Raw genomic sequence first — 15,695 nt, 5'->3', positions numbered from 1 at the left:
ATACAACCCCCTGAAAGGGCACACACACGATCCTGCTAGGAAATTCCCCAAGGAGTCCCATGGGAGCGAGAGCCCCAGGCTACAGTTCAAACATCACCAGCACTTTGCTCTGTGGGTGTAAAGAACTATAAATTGGTGGTGAAAGATAAGGTGGCGTTTGCTACAGCGTTAAGGTAGAAAAAAGCCACTGACTTCTCTGTGAGAACCACCTTGCTCTGTGAATCTGCAGGGAGACCAGTTTTCCCATGACTGGTATCCCTCACGACAGCCGAGCCTCTACTGAAGTCGGTGGCCAGACGGGGCAGGGGGTGGGGGTCCCGCCCCTGCTACAGCAAGGGACCTGCAGCAAAGCACAGCCGCTGGCCGGGGTAGTGCTGCGCCGCATGTGTGGACATCTACAAGGTGCTAAAGGAGAGCGAAGCCAGCGATGGCTGGAACCCAATGGCATTCAATGAACAGGGGTCAAGCACGGGGCCCAAGAAAGTCCAGGGAACGAGTCGGGGCCAGCCTCTGCAAGGGAACTGGGCCAGCACAGCACCAGGGAACGCAACAAGGAGAAGTCCAGGAGAGAGATGGCCCTCAGCTCGAGTGTGAGGCACAGGAGGCTGCAGCCGACCTCACGGCCCCTCTGCTCCCTTCCCTGCACTGGAAGTCAGTTCTGAAGAACCCGGAACAGAACTGCTGTTTTCCGAGGTTCTGTGCCAAGCTGAACTAAGGAGTCTCCAACAGGGCTGGGAGTTTTCACCGCAAACTCCGGAGGTGGTTTGGACGTGAACATCTAAGGTAAAGGCCAGCGGCTGCTCTTCAGAAGGCACCAGGCGGCCAAACCACTGACATGACCCTACTTGCCAAGATGGCCACCGTCCCGTCTGCAGCTGAGTGAGGACCCTCTCTGCAGCAAAGGCCTGTGGAACTCCCACAGGTCCTCATGTCCAGTTCATGACCATAGAGGTGGGTCAGCTTATCAGGGACCGGAGGGGCCACCATGCGGGTGTCAGCACCATGCCCATGACCGGCAGGATCCACTCCTCCCAAAGCACATGTTGGTGAAGCTACCTGCCCAGGAGGGCTTGCTTTCAGCTCTCTCAAGAACCTCTCGTCTCACCAGGAAGGCTGTGGTTCCAGGCAGCGGCCCCCAGTGGACACGGCTGTGTCCCAGAGCTCGTACATACCAGGCACTCAAACCCCTTTCTGCAGGCTCCCACAGCTGGCCCTGCAGCCTCGCTAGTCAAAGCAGGCAGGAGAGGCAGGCTCCAGAGAAATGGTGCTCACCGCTCCCCTAGTCTAGGTGCGATAGAGACAAGACCCCAAGGACTGAATATATCATCTCACTTTTAATCAATAAAGACAGATTCTCCCTAAGGCAGAGAAGCTACAAAATTTACCCTGTTCTGGCCAGTGTGACCGACATAAAGTCAAGCTAATAAAGAGTGGGGGTGGGGGGTGGAGAAGAGTAATAATAAATCTGGCTCATTCTTAGCACAGAAGAAACAAATTGCTAAAATAAGTGAAAGAAAGCAATGGGAGGAAACGGGGTTCTCTTACCCAGACAACAGCATTCAGGCCAGTGTCAGCGCCCAGGCTTATTTCTGTGCCCGGGACATTGTTGCTGATTGTGGCCGGCACCACACACAGGGGGATGCAAAGCTCCTGGCGGCGGCCTCACACCTCGGCCATGTCGCACGCGCTTTTGTAAGCCTGAAGCAGCAGGGCCAAGCGGTTAGCGGGGGGTGCCGGGTGCTCACCTGCCAGCCCCAGGGCCTGCGCTGCGGTCCAGGAAGGGACAGAAGGAGCCTGAATCACCAGGGGAAGCCGGTTCATGCGGGTCAAGGGGCCGAGGGGAGCTCTGGAGGCCGTGCGGTAGCAGGACAGGCCTCAGCGACACAGGGGGCTGCCTGGGCACAGCCCAGGTCCTCGTGAAAGGGGAGGCCTGCAGGCAGCACAGCAGGGTGGGTGTGAGGCAGGCAGCGGCCCAGGTTGTAGGCAGCGGCGAGTTAGTCACGAGCGGGACAGCTCAGCTCTTGGCATCTCATCGTGGGTAAGGGAGGCCAGGGCGATCAGCAGGTTGAAAGGCAAAGCCAGTCCTATAGCTTTCTGCAGGCAGGCCACGACCAGTGGGATGGGGCCCACAGCTGTAAGGACCACACCAAGTGACAGCCTTCATCGTGCAGAGGCAGCCTCCACGCTCAGGCAGGGAAGGAGGCATGCAGCTGGATTACCGGTGGGCCACACTCAGCCCCACGCCACATCTCTGCTCACCAGCAGGAAGCCACACACAAAGCCACACAGGCGAGCAAGAGCCCGAGTTGCTGCCCTGGGGTTCCACTGGGAAATGGGTTCTGGTGTCAAAAAGGGGAGCGGTTCCGAAGCCCATGTGCACCGGGGTTTTCCAGACTCCACCTCAACGTGATAACCAAGGTAACAGCAGGACAGGTCTACACGCTCACTGTTCCCACCTCCAAGCGGCCCCACACAGCAAGGTATTTTTGTCATCCACTTGGCGGCAAAACCAACTGTTTATGGACTTGGACTTGTCCCTCTTACTGTGAATATCCCCACATCTGCTGCAGAAATGCTACTGTTGGGACGCAGGACCAGGCCCACATCGCCCCAGGAGAGTTGAACAGTGAGCGACCCAGGCTCTGCAGCCCTGGTGCAACCCAAAGCATTGTGGGCCGAGGGCTTCGGACAGTGGGTGGAGATCTGTGGCAGATGAGTTCACAGCGTGGTGGGTAGGAGGGTAAGGTGGATGGGTCAGTGCTGGGCGACCACGAGGTGAGCTGTGAGCAGGGTCCCCCACACCCCATGGCATGGCCTCCACGTCCTCCCAGGCCCAGCACATGCCCAGCTCTTGGGCTGCTCTGTACAGGCTCTGCCTTGCAGGCTCTGGCCATGGCAGTTTGTGCAGGACTTCAATCCAAATGCCAGCCTGCTTGCCAGCCAGAAACACTCATCTGGGGGATACTTCCTGGTCTGGTGCCCAGGATGTGGCCCCGTCAGCACCACCAACCATGTGGGGGGCTCCTTAGGCTTTTCAGACAGGTGATGTCACTCCTTTCCTGGGGAATACCCTAGCTCAGGACTGACCAAGACTGGCTGCGGGGAGCTGGTTGCGTCTCCAAGAAGCCCTCACCGGAAGCCGGAGGGTGTGTGTAACCTGGTGCCTGAGGCACACAAGAGGGCAGGTGGGGGAGGTCTCGGCTCCTTAACTCCACATTGGAATCTGTGGGAATGGCCACATTGCTGCAAATCCTCTCTCCCCTCCTTCCCTATCGCTCCTCTTCTCCTTCCTTCAGTCTCCAAAAGAGGAGAGGGAAGCTTCAAGACAGGGGAGACCCTGCCCAGAAAAGCATAAAACTCTCAAGACTGAACACAGCCGGGCCCCTGGGTCCGTGGTGGGGCCACTATGACAAGGAATTACTCACAAGGCTGTGGTCACCGTCACCTTCGTGACACCTGACAGCAGCGTGGCACCCACCTACTGTGTTTCTGATGTGACCTGATCAAGCTTACAGGACAGAGTAATGCACCAGCCAGTGCTAGGGAATGAAAGGAGTCCAACAGAAACTCCCTGCAGCCATATCCTGAGAATGTGTAACACCTGCTCTGAGGTATTTCATTCATTCTGTTCTGCCCGGAAGACCCACTCACCAGCACCGCATAGATTCTGAGGGGTTGTGGCGTCATCTAAGCATCAATGCTGGCAAGAAGGAAATCACGAGTGAGGATGACGACTTCACCCCATCAGATCCGCCCAGGGCTGCGTCCTGGGCACAACACAGCCACATCCTGAGCCAGACTCCTACTATGGAGCCCGCCCTGTGCTTGGAGAGACATTCCGCAGCGTCCCTTGCCTCCAGCCCCAGAGGCTGGGAGCATCCCTTCTCCCAGTTCTAACCAGAAACCTCCCTGGACGGTGCAAACATCCCCTGGGGCACAATCACCCCATGAGAATCACCGAATTTACTGAACAACTGGAGCCATCCACAGACCCCAAACATAAATGCTGCCCAGGGCCAGGCCATGAGTCACAGGGCACAGAGGGTGTGGCCAGACAGGGAAGAGACGCTCACTCCCACCCATCCTCAGCCTCTGACGGCTGCAGGACAGTGGCTGGAGCGACCCGGAGCCATCCACATCAAGTCGCCTCATGCCCTCATGTCCTGAGTTCGTCACCAGCTCCTGTTCTACAGCCAGACAAGCCCAGTTCAGACCCAAATCCAAACCTTCTCAGGATTCATCCTGTTTGGCCGTCAGTAAACAGGACTCTGGAGAAAACAGCTGCCATGTTCACATCTCGGTCCCTCTCCCTTTAGGGGTCCACAGAGGGACCCTCAGCAGCTTTCTCATCCCTGTCCTGGCTCCCGAGCAGCTGTTGCATTCGCCAGGGTGACCTTGATCGGCCGGCGTCACTCACCCATCACGAGACTAGAACCACAGCACTCCCAAGACAGCCTCATTTCTCGGAGCTCAGGATCAGAAGGGCAATGAGGACACACACATACACTTACCAAGGTGGCTGTGCCTGGCCAACGGGAGCCTCAACTAACTACACGCTCCAGTTCTTTCTCTATTGTAATCAGTTAACTTAAGGCCCAGTGCGGTGGCTCATCCCTGTAACCCCTGCACTTTCAGAGGCCAAGACAGGGGGACTGCTTGAGCCCAGAAGTTTGAGACCAGCCTGGGCAACACAGGGATACCTCGTTTCTGTAGAAATAAAAAAAAATTAGATGCGCACAGTAGCATGCACGTGTAGTCCCAGCTACTCAGGAGGCTGAGGTGGGAGGATTGCCTAAGCCTAGGAGGTGGAGGCTGCAGTGAATCGTGATTGCACCACTCCATTCCAGCCTGGGAAACAGAGTGAGGACCTGTCTCAAAAAAAAAAAAAAAAGAAAAGAAAAGAAAAGAAAGAAAGAAAATGAAATTGTTTAACCTAGCTTTGAGGAACTCGAATGAATGAAAAACTGAATTTAAAACAATCGCATAATAAATCACACAGTCCCTCCAAGGGAAGTCAAAGGGGGTGGAACTGATCATTTGTGGGGTGTTTGCCTCACGTATTTTGGTTTTCAAATTTTGACCCTACACATTTGTTACATATTTACAATCTGAAAAACAACAAATAGAAAGTTATTTATAGCGGAGGACCCTGGAATTAAAGAGAGATTTTTTTCACGCCTGAAAGTGTACATCACATGCCACAAGGACCTATGCTTTGTGTGGAAACTTGAAAATAAAAAAAGTCACAGGGAGCTCAACACCAGCTTTGTCCCACATCTTTCAGATGCTCAGCTAACTGCAGTGACTGCTCTCAAATTCTCCACCCATTCCCTCTGGGCAAGATCCAATTAGGTACCAATTAGGGAAAAAAGAAGCTTCAATCCCTCCCATTGCCCATCCAACTTTCACAGACCCAAAAATTCAGCTAAAGCTGGTGAAAGAGCAGGGAAAGCCATGCTGGAATCCCCTCTTTGAAACAAGACACTCATGTTCATGTTCCCAGCGCGAAGGTCAGCCCAGAGCCGGGCCCGCCCCGCAGCAGCAAAGCCGTGACACCCGTCACTGGGAAAACAGAAGCAACATCTAGGTCAGAGATTAGTGACTGCCAAAAATAAGGTGAAAGTTGCCCCCAAAGCCAGTGAACACGGGAAAACCTGGGCAGGTTTCCTTCTCAAAGAAAGTGAAGAGAGTTTAAGATGCTCAGAAAAGCAAGAAACGAGTGCTAAGCGTTACTTACTATAGGTGCTGTATGTTAAATACTTTTTTTTATTTACCAGTGCCAGAAATAAGTTTCATGCCAAGGGTTTCCAAAAAAAAAAAAGAAAGAAAGAAAGAAAAACTGAAAAATATTTCTGAGAACTAAGTCGCACAAGAAAAATTAAAACTTGAGAATTAGTGAAAAATTTTAGACATTAAAATTTAAAAAAAAATGAAATGCTTCCTGCATTAGGTACGCATCTTCAGACTCCCACGTGAATAGCCGGGAATGGCGGCACGTGCCTGTGGTCCCAGGTAATCGGGAGGCTGAGGTGGGAGGATCACCTGAGCCCAGGAGGTCGAAGCTGCAGTGAGCCGAGATCGCAACACTGCACTCAAGCCTGGGTGACAGAGTAAGACCTTGTCTCACAAAGAAACAAAACAAAACAAAACAAAAAACCAGAAGAATATATTTCTATGTTTTATTATTGTCTCTTGGCAAAATACTCAACTAGCCCCAATATTGCCTTAGATGTAACTTAACATCCCCAATTTACAAAGGGGAAAATGAGGTCAACAGCCAAGACCAAAGAGATAACAAGTGCAATGGTGCGTTCAGAACAATGACTACAATTATAAAATATTCGGTTCAATTTCTACCCTCAGCATCAAGGCAGGGGTTCATCATAATGGGTATTGGAGGCTTAAAGAAATGTAGGCTCAGCATCTACAGAGAGTGCGGCCCAGCCCTCCTCAGCACTGCAGGTACTCACGGGCACTCCCGGGGTATTGGCCACGCTACGTCCCCGCCGGTGGCCACACAGAAGAAGAGGCGGTAAAACTTTTTTGAGAATGAGATCAAAAATGTTCAGAGTCTAAAAACGTAATTTTCTGGGGGTGGGGGGAATAACGAGAAGCTCTCATTCATGGTATTTGTAAAAGGCTGTTTCTAGCGCACTGGTAGATAAAAAGGGCCGGGGCCCTCGGGTTAGCGTCAGCCGGCGCCCGCCTGGTGGGGCACACACGGACTTAGGTCGGTGATAGTGTTCAGGGCTGTGTTTGCCCCGATGCTGAAATCGGAACTCGGCACATTGTTGGACACAGTAGCGGGAACCATGATCGTGGGCACACAGAACTCGTGTTTCTCCCGGGGGACTGACAGTTCCAGGAGTCCCATCTAAATTGACCCAGTATCTGCAACGCTGGCTGCTCAGAGGCCCTGGTGTGGAAGGGCCAGGTCATCGCTTAGTCATATGGGGCACAAGCACGTCACTTGCCACTCCTATCTTTCTATTTCATCAAACCCTATTTTCTCCTGAACATTGATCATAGCAAAGTCATTAGCCTTCGAAACATCAGCTTGCTTTGTTCAAGAAGTTTAAACACACGTAAGTCTTTCTTGCCATGCTCAACACACACCACCGGCCGTTTCCGAAGTCAGTGTTTCTGGAACAAAAGCCTTGGCCTGCCCCGTGAACGTTCACACTGAGCACACTGTCGCAAGGCTGCTTGGCCAGCCAACAGGGGCAGGAGAGAGCCACAGGTGCGGTGTGGGGGTCCCTGCAAAGGCGCCTCACTCCCTCCATCAAGGGCTGTGCCTTCTGCCAAGCCAGAGGCTTCCTCCCAGGGGAAGCGGCGTCTTCAGCTGCCACCGCACCGACTTCAGACGGCTCAGCCAACGGGGCAACAGATTCAACAGAGTTCCATGTTGTTAAAGGAAAACTTCTGTTACCAGACAACATTAATATCGGATTCAACGTAAAATAACCAACAAGGTTGTTTCCAAACCAACCTGCTACTAGTGCCTTATCCTTCAATGCTGTTTAAACACAGAGAAATACGAGGAAAAAAGAGCATGGCACTTACTTCTTAAAAAACAACACCTCTTCCAGGTTCATCTTACCCATATCATAAAGAGTTAGAACTGTGGATTCCCTACAGGAACGTGGAGTGGGGTGGATCCCCACGCTGACCCAGCCTCCCCACAGGTCAGTTACCCCCTACCACGGGTTTCACATCTCTCTAGGCCCTGTCATCTCAACAAGAAAAGGTGGCATCTCTGAGCTCTCTTCGCAGACCCGAACGGGAGCTAGAGAGAGACACAGACACACCCACAACTGTTTTTAAAATCCTGAAATGCAATACATATTTAAGAACTTCATTATTAGCTTTTTAAAACAGTAAGAACAGAGTGAGCCTGGTTTTAACCTCTCTGCCACAATAACACCGTGTACATCTGTCTTTTCCTGTTTGTTCCTTCTCCAGCAGCTGCTGCCCGGCTGGCCAACTGCAGAAGAGCCTCGGGTACTCCGGGGGGAGGCCCTCGGTAAAAACGTGAGCACCACGATCACATCTCAGGACCCCCACACGTTAGGGTCGCCCACAGACCGCCATTCCCAATGCCTAGAAGGCACTGAACGGGCCTCCTGCTCTTTGTAAATGTCAACTCTCCTAAGCTATGTTGTGTTGAAAATGTTTAACTATAGTCCACACATACTTCTTTGTTTCTGTCTTGTTTTTATCCTAGAGGCATATTATTATGGAAAATTAAGTTTGCAAGGTTGAAGAATTTTCTGAAAGTCGCCTACTAATCCTGGAAGGAAAAAAAAATGGGCCAGATGTGGTGCTCACACCTGTAATCCCAGCAGTTTGGCAGGCTGAGGCGGGCAGATCACTTCAGTCCAGGAGCTCGAGACCAGCCTGGAAAACATGGCAAAACGCTGTCCCTACTAAAAATACAAAAAAAAAAAAAAAAAAAAAAAATTAGCTGGGCGTGGTGACATGTGTCTATTCCCAGCTACTCAGGAAGCTGAGGTGGGAGGAGACCTGAGCCCAGGAGGGGAAGGCTGCAGTCAGCCAAGATTTGCCTCACTGCACTCCAGCTTGGGCGGCAGAGTGAGACCGCGTCGCAAAAAAACAAAAAGCAAAAACAACTGTATAAATCAGTACAGAAGGGAGTTGGCCGGGCACGGTGGAGCACTCCTGTAATCCTAGCACTTTGGGAGGTCGGGGTGGGCAGATCACCTGAGGTCAGGAGTTTGAGACCAGCCTGGCCAATATGGCAAAATCCCATCTCTAATAAAAATACAAAATTAGCTGGGCATGGTTGTGGGTGCCTGTAATCCTAGCTACTCAGGAGGCTGAGACAGCAGAATCACTTCAACCCGGGAAGCAGAAGTTGCAGTGGGCCGAGATTGTGCCACTGCACTCCAGCCTGGGCAACAAGAGCAAGAGTCCACTTCAAAAAAAAATTAAAATTGAAATTTAAAAAAAGGGAGCTAATGTTTTTCATTTAAGGGAAGGGAGAAGAACATTCAGTATTTATACATCTCACGCACACATCTGCAGTGGTGCCCTGAAGTATTCAAGATACACATTCCTACAAATAGAGCTTAAAACTACTCACCAAGTTACATGCTAAAAGCACATGCATTGTAAGAATGCTACATTCTATTTTTTAAGCATCTGTATCCAATATTAAAGCATACTGGCAGTTTTCCCTTCAGGTGCTGTACTCCTAAATTATTCCATGTTTAGTCATTCATTTTAGAATTTATGACTTGCTTTAGACAAAAGAAATATATTTAAATGTAAGGTACTAAATTAATGACTTAGGGGAAAAATTACTAAATTAACTTGGAAGTTAAACTTTGCAAACTGAATTTGTTGGACCTCATGTAAGCTAGATGATCAGTTTTTTAAATTGTTGTGTGTTTCCCTCGAGGATGGAAGTCTCCTCTTTTCTCTCATCCCCTGTGTACACCGCTGCAGCCCGCGCCTCTCGTCCACCGCGCCACAGTGCGGCCTGCAATTCACCCTGTACCATGCTTTCCACGCCTTACCTGAAAGTTACTAAGTATAACCAAGAAGGAAATGAAAAGCAGATAAATGACCTCCGCCCCCACATCCAGCATGCAAATGTGAAACATTCATCAAAGTAAAACCAAAAATCCATGTCAGCTCATGATTGTAACTGGTAGAATTATGTGCATGGCAATTTTAAAAGTCTAGTTAAGTAAAAACCTAATTGAAAGTCTCAGGAAATACAAAGTTTATACAAAAAGACATCAGCAAACATTGACAGTGAGGAGAGGACTTCACTCTGCATCCAGCCTGTCTTGGAAGCCATGGCCAAATGCCAGATTGTATAGATCCGAAAAGCAGAAAAAAACAAGTGTTGAAATGTGTATAGTCTCAGCAATGTACAAATTTGATGTACGATGCTCAGAAACCTTGAATTTCCAATCAGAAAACAGGATCATGAGCAAGTTCCCCAGCAGTGCCCACCTTCTGCTTAAGGCGTGTATAACAGGAACGCTGGCCACATCGCAGGGACAGAGGCTTCCTGGTCACACTCGCTCTGGCAGCCGCACAGCTGGCCCCGCCACAAACACCTGGCTAATACTGAAGAACCACCCGCTCCCTGGGCTTTGCTCACTCTAGCCGGGAGAGCATGTTTACAGAGTACATTATCGACTGAGTCCTCGTTCAATGCGTCAAGCTTGTTGAAGGCAGGGCAACCCCATTCCTAGCCCAATTAAGTGAACCGAGCAGAGTAAATGCCCCGAGTTGGACAGCACTCAGTCACGACAGCAGCGGCCAGTGTTCGCAGGGCACTGGTTTCGTGCCGGGAACAGTTTCAAGCGTCTTCTTTCTGTCCGTGGAATGTGCACTGCAACCCTGTGGGGCTGTTTGCAACGCCCACCAGAGTTCTGAGGCAGCCAAGTCCAGGCTGTCTGTGGGCCTCGCCACGTGGCCGTCCACGTCCTCTGCAGACCAGACCTCACTGCAGGGACCGCGGGTTCCAGGGCTGCCTTGAGGCACAAGCTCCCTTCGCCACCTCTTCCTGGCCCCTGACACCAACCCTTACCACTGCCACCAAAGCTTTATTTTCTCGTGGCACCTGAGGGGCCTGTTCTTTCTGCCCTTCCCTGCTCCCTGCGTCCGGCTTGGAGGGTGCCCACATCAACGCCAACGCTCATGTAATCACCACCCCTTCCATGGGGCTTGAAGCCCAGGAGTCTCAATATCAGAATGTCAGATTCCTGTGCTTGTTGGAGAATTTCTTCCCAGTGTGGAAGTGAAGGAGATACAATTCTAGGTGCCTGCAATAACCTCATTTCCACAGCTAAGCAACTTCAGTAGTAGCACAAAACAAAAAACCTTTTTTTAAAACTTCTTTTATACAAGCTAAATACAATTTAATTTTTACATCCACGTTCTCTTCAGCTCCCACCTGGAGAGCAGGCAAATAGTAATTTTCAAAGAAACAAATTGTTCCATAATTTTAACACTTAGTATTATCACTATGAAGTAAGAATTATCCCAAAAATACACGATGATCTTGTTCTCACATTCAAAAATTGATTGCCACACGGTGAAATAGCACTTACTGCAAAGGAATTTTTCTTTTCAGGTTTCTGTTCTGGAAAAAAAAAAAAAGATTTCTGGCAAAGAGATAAACATTAATTATGTAACTATCCAAAATGCCTCCAAGGAAAATAATGTCATCCAATTAGTTCTTTAAAGTGTTACAAATGCAGCTGAGTTTTTGTAGTAATTTGTCTATAATTATCAAAAGAATCTTTAAAAATCTTAATACTGAAAGAATAACCATAAATAGATATAAAATATAAAGCAGAAGAGTTAACATTTGATGTAGATTTTGGCCCATATCTTTAACATATGCATAGTTATTTACCTAGCTGAAGTATAACCCTCTTCTCCTAGGCTCTTCAAGCCTGATTTTCAAACATAGACTGCCTTTTGGTACATGAAGGCAGCTTTAAAAGATGTCAGGATCGGGCCGGGCGCAGTGGCTCAAGCCTGTAAATCCCAGCATTTTCGAAGGCCAAGGTGGGCCGATCATTTGAGGTAAGGAGTTCGAGACCAGCCTGGCCAATATGGCAAAACCCTGCCTGTTTAAAAAATTTTCGTAATTAGCCGAGCGTGGTGGTACACACCTATAATCCCAGCTACTCAGGAGGCTGAGGCAAGGAGAATTGCTTGAACCCAGGAGGCGGAGGTTGCAATGAGCCAACATCACACCACTGCACTCCAGCTTTGACGACAAAGTGAGACTGTCTCAAATAAGAACTTAACTCTCAGAAAAAGCTTGAGCACCTCCCGCCCCAACCAACCCAAGGAATCACATGGCAATCGTTATCATTGGATTTTGACACAATAAAGTTCTATTCTCCTCTCTAAACACAATGGTAAACACCTGCCATCAGCCCATAGAAACTCTCAGGACCCAGTAACACCAGACTAGCAAGACTAATGGGCCACGTATGCAGGATTCAGCTGCAGAAAGTGATGGCACCAAGAATGTGTGCACGCTCAAAACCAGATTCCTTGCTTTCAGGGTGGAGGAGCTCCCCGGGAAGATCATCCAGCAGGATGGTTTCCACTTCCACCATGAGGAGGAAACGGGGGGTTTCCTGAGGGCACTGACAGGACTTGGGTCTCTGCCTCCTGGTCCTCTGTCCTGTTACGGGATGAGGGGGGGTTAAGGCAGGTTCTCCCTACATCTTCCAGGCAGGAGAGATGGAGTTGACAAATGGAGGACAGCTTTTCCAAAACGTTTCCATGTTTATAACCCATTATCGATCTGCTTTCCCTGGAGATCAAGGGGGGGGAAAGAGGGGGCGGGAGGGAGGGCAGGAGGGGGGCAGGAGGGGGGAAGGAGGGAGGGGAAGAGGGAGGGGAAGAGGGAGGCAGGAGGGAAGGGGAAGGAGGTGGGGCAGGAGGTGGGGCAGGAGGGAGGGGGCAGGAGGTGGGGCAGGAGGGAGGGGGCAGGGGAAAGGAGGGTGGGCAGGAGGGAGGGGGCGGGGGAAAGGAGGGTGGAAAGGAGGGAGAGGAAAGGAGGGAGAGGAAAGGATGGGGGAAAGCAGGGGGAAGGAGGGAGTGGGAGGGAGTAGAAAGGAGCGGGAAGGAGGGAGGGGGAAGGAGGGAGGGGGAAGGAGGGAGAGGAAAGGAGGGAGAGGAAAGAAAAGAGAGGAAAGGAGGGAGGGGAAAGGAGGGAGGGGAGGGGAAGGGAGGGAAAGGGAGGGGGGAAGGGAGGGGGAAGGAGGGAAGGGGAAGGAGGGAGGGGGAAGGAGGGAGGGGGAAGGAGGGAGGGGGAAGGAGAGGGGGAAAGGAGGGAGGAAAAGGAGGGGGGAAAGGAGGGGGGGAAAGGAGGGAGGGGAAAGGAGAGGGGGAAAGGAGGGAGGGGAAGGAGGGAGGGCAAAGGAGGGAGGGGAAAGGAGGGAGGGGGAAGGAGAGGGGAAAGGAGTGGGGGAAAGGAGGGAGGAAAAGGAGGGGGGAAAGGAGGGGGGAAAGGATGGAGGGGAAAGGAGAGGGGGAAAGGAGAGGAGGAAAGGAGGAAGGGGAAAGGAGGGAGGGGAAAGGAGGGAGGGGAAAGGAGGGAGGGAAAAGGAGAGGGGGAAAGGAGGGAGGGGAAAGGAGGGAGGGGAAGGAGGGAGGGGAAAGGAGGGAGGGGAAAGGAGGGAGGGCGAAGGAGGGAGGGCGAAGGAGGGAGGGTGAAGGAGGGAGGGGGAAGGAGGGAGGGGAAAGGAGGGAGGGGAAAGGAGGGAGGGGAAAGGAGGGAGGGGGAAGGAGGGAGGGGAAAGGAGAGAGGGGAAAGGAGGGAGGGGAAAGGAGAGGGGAAAGGAGAGGGGGAAAGGAGGGAGGGGAAAGGAGGGAGGGGGAAGGAGGGAGGGGAAAGGAGAGAGGGGAAAGGAGGGAGGGGAAAGGAGAGGGGAAAGGAGAGGGGGAAAGGAGGGAGGAAAAGGAGGGGGGAAAGGAGGGGGGAAAGGAGGGAGGGGAAAGGAGGGAGGGGAAAGGAGGGAGGGAAAAGGAGAGGGGGAAAGGAGGGAGGGGAAAGGAGGGAGGGCAAAGGAGGGAGGGCAAAGGAGGGAGAGGAAAGGAGGGAGGGGAAAGGAGGGAGGGGAAAGGAGGGAGGGGAAAGGAGGGAGGGGAAAGGAGAGGAGGGAGGGGGAAGGAGGGGTAAAAGGAGGGGGGAAGGAGGGGTAAAAGGAGGGGCGAAGGAGGGGTAAAAGGAGGGGGGAAGGAGGGGGAAGGATGGGGGAAGGAGGGGTAAAAGGATGGGGGAAGGAGGGGTAAAAGGATGGGGGAAGGAGGGGTAAAAGGATGGGGGAAGGAGGGGTAAAAGGATGGGGGAAGGAGGGGTAAAAGGATGGGGGAAGGGGGGAAGGGGGGAAGGAGGGGTAAAAGGAGGGGGAAAGGAGGGGGGAAAAGAGGGGAGAAAGGAGGGGAGAAAGGAGGGGAAGGAGGGGGCGGAAGGAGGGGGAAGAGGGCTGTGAAAGGCAGAGTGTGGAGGGCAGAGTGTGGAGGGTGGAGTGTAGGGGGGAGTAGAAGGGGGTTCTATGAGGAGGAGGAACAAGTTTCTGAGGTGTCTTGGAGACAGAGGTGGCAGTGGCTTGGGCTCTAGGCCCTCTGTTGCATAGTTTTAGGCTTTTACTGTTTATATATGTGAACACTTTAAAAGATTTAATTTCAAAAAACCAGGAGTTGGGGATACCTTGTTTCTCAAACACAATTTCTCAAGCCTAAAACTAAGTGCTAGGCATTGCTCATTCGATTACCGTCATTTCCTCATATTTAAAATCAGCCCCACACCCCCAATCTCCCTTCAGTGTAAACACCACCTTTTCCGAGGATCTCAAACAGCAGAGTGAACAGCCCGTGACCCCGGCCGTGTGCACGAGGAGCGAAGAGCAGACGTGCGGTGAGGGCTGCGGAAGACACAAGAAGCCGAGGCCGGGCACCTGCCTGCAAGGGCTGTGCTCCTCCAGGCCTAAAGGATACCTTCGCCTCTGGGGTGAACAAGCAGAACAAGCTATCAACTCTTATTCCAAAAGAACAGGAAAAAAAATCAAATGAAGTTAACCTGGTTATCCGAACACAACACTGCAACAACCCAGAAACAGGAAGGCCAGTGAGCCTGAGACGGGCGGTTCCCACAACGGGACAGCAACATTGCCATTAGGGCTTCTTGGCAAAAATTGACAAAAAAGGTAACGTGGGCCATCCGTTATTTCCTGCCAGTGGAAAGACACCCACAGGCCCCCAGATGCCAACGGCCCCCTGGAAATGAGCCCACGCAGCGCCTCGTGTCTTCGAATGAGCAGGCACGTGGTGTCCTCAGCACCCCCGCCCGTGACACACACACACCACACTTGACTCCCACACCTGAGGGTCCAGGGGAATGGCAGGAAGTCCCCGGAGGACAGGCCATCCTGTGAGGGCACTGCAGGGCTACGCACCTCAGAGGGGCCCCCGGGCAAGTGCTCTCTCCCCAAAGGATAGCCAGTCCTGACCACACCCAGATCGCGGTGGCCTCCAAGCCGAGTGCCAACATCTCACGTCCAAAGAGATGCGCAGGTGCCTGCTGCGCGTGGAGCCCAAGCCCCTTGAAGAGCTCAGGACGAACCCAGTGTCCAGCCCCGGGGCCGTCACCAGCCAGAAGAGGCGCCCGGGGCACTTCCCAGCAATGGCCACAGGAAGTAACAACGCAGGCCCATCAGGAATTTCCTCACTATGCAGGGTTTAGAATTAGAGACAGAGGTTCAGGTCTAGTGACACAAACATCGATGGACCCCATGGAAATGCGGACGCGGTCCCTCCATCCCACCAGCCTGCATGGCTACTCCTTTCTGCTCCCATCACACACGTGCCCACCCGGCCAAACCCCTTCTCCTTTTCCCCCACTGGATTCATCAAATCAAGCCTCACTGTCCTTGGCAAATGTATCATTAATTTACTTACTGCCCAGAACAAAAGCACACTTGCAGTTAACATGACACCCCCGCTACAATAGAACAGCCTTAATTCAGACACGACGCAGAAAAACGAGGGAGGAGGGGTCGAGGGCCATCCTGGAATCGGCAGCTGTTTTCTGGGGAAAGCGTCCAACCCACCCGAGCCTGACACTCGTGCCACACTGTCTTCATGGTGTCTGAAAGCTCCACGAAGACAGGGTCACTCTGACCCCTTCA

The 15,695-nt window shown here is 52.0% G+C and overlaps 1 long non-coding RNA gene across 8 annotated transcripts in view; it reads right to left on the bottom strand.

Annotated features, from left to right (window-relative positions):
- The window catches only part of LOC139361081 (uncharacterized), a 139,463-nt gene that overhangs the window by 40,108 nt on the left and 83,660 nt on the right, over window positions 1–15,695 (bottom strand). The gene's annotated exons all lie outside the window — the stretch shown is intronic.

Source organism: Macaca nemestrina (assembly GCF_043159975.1).
Source record: "Macaca nemestrina isolate mMacNem1 chromosome 4 unlocalized genomic scaffold, mMacNem.hap1 SUPER_4_unloc_9, whole genome shotgun sequence".
Taxonomy (NCBI): domain Eukaryota; kingdom Metazoa; phylum Chordata; class Mammalia; order Primates; family Cercopithecidae; genus Macaca; species Macaca nemestrina.
This window is presented reverse-complemented; position numbering and strand designations above follow the sequence as displayed.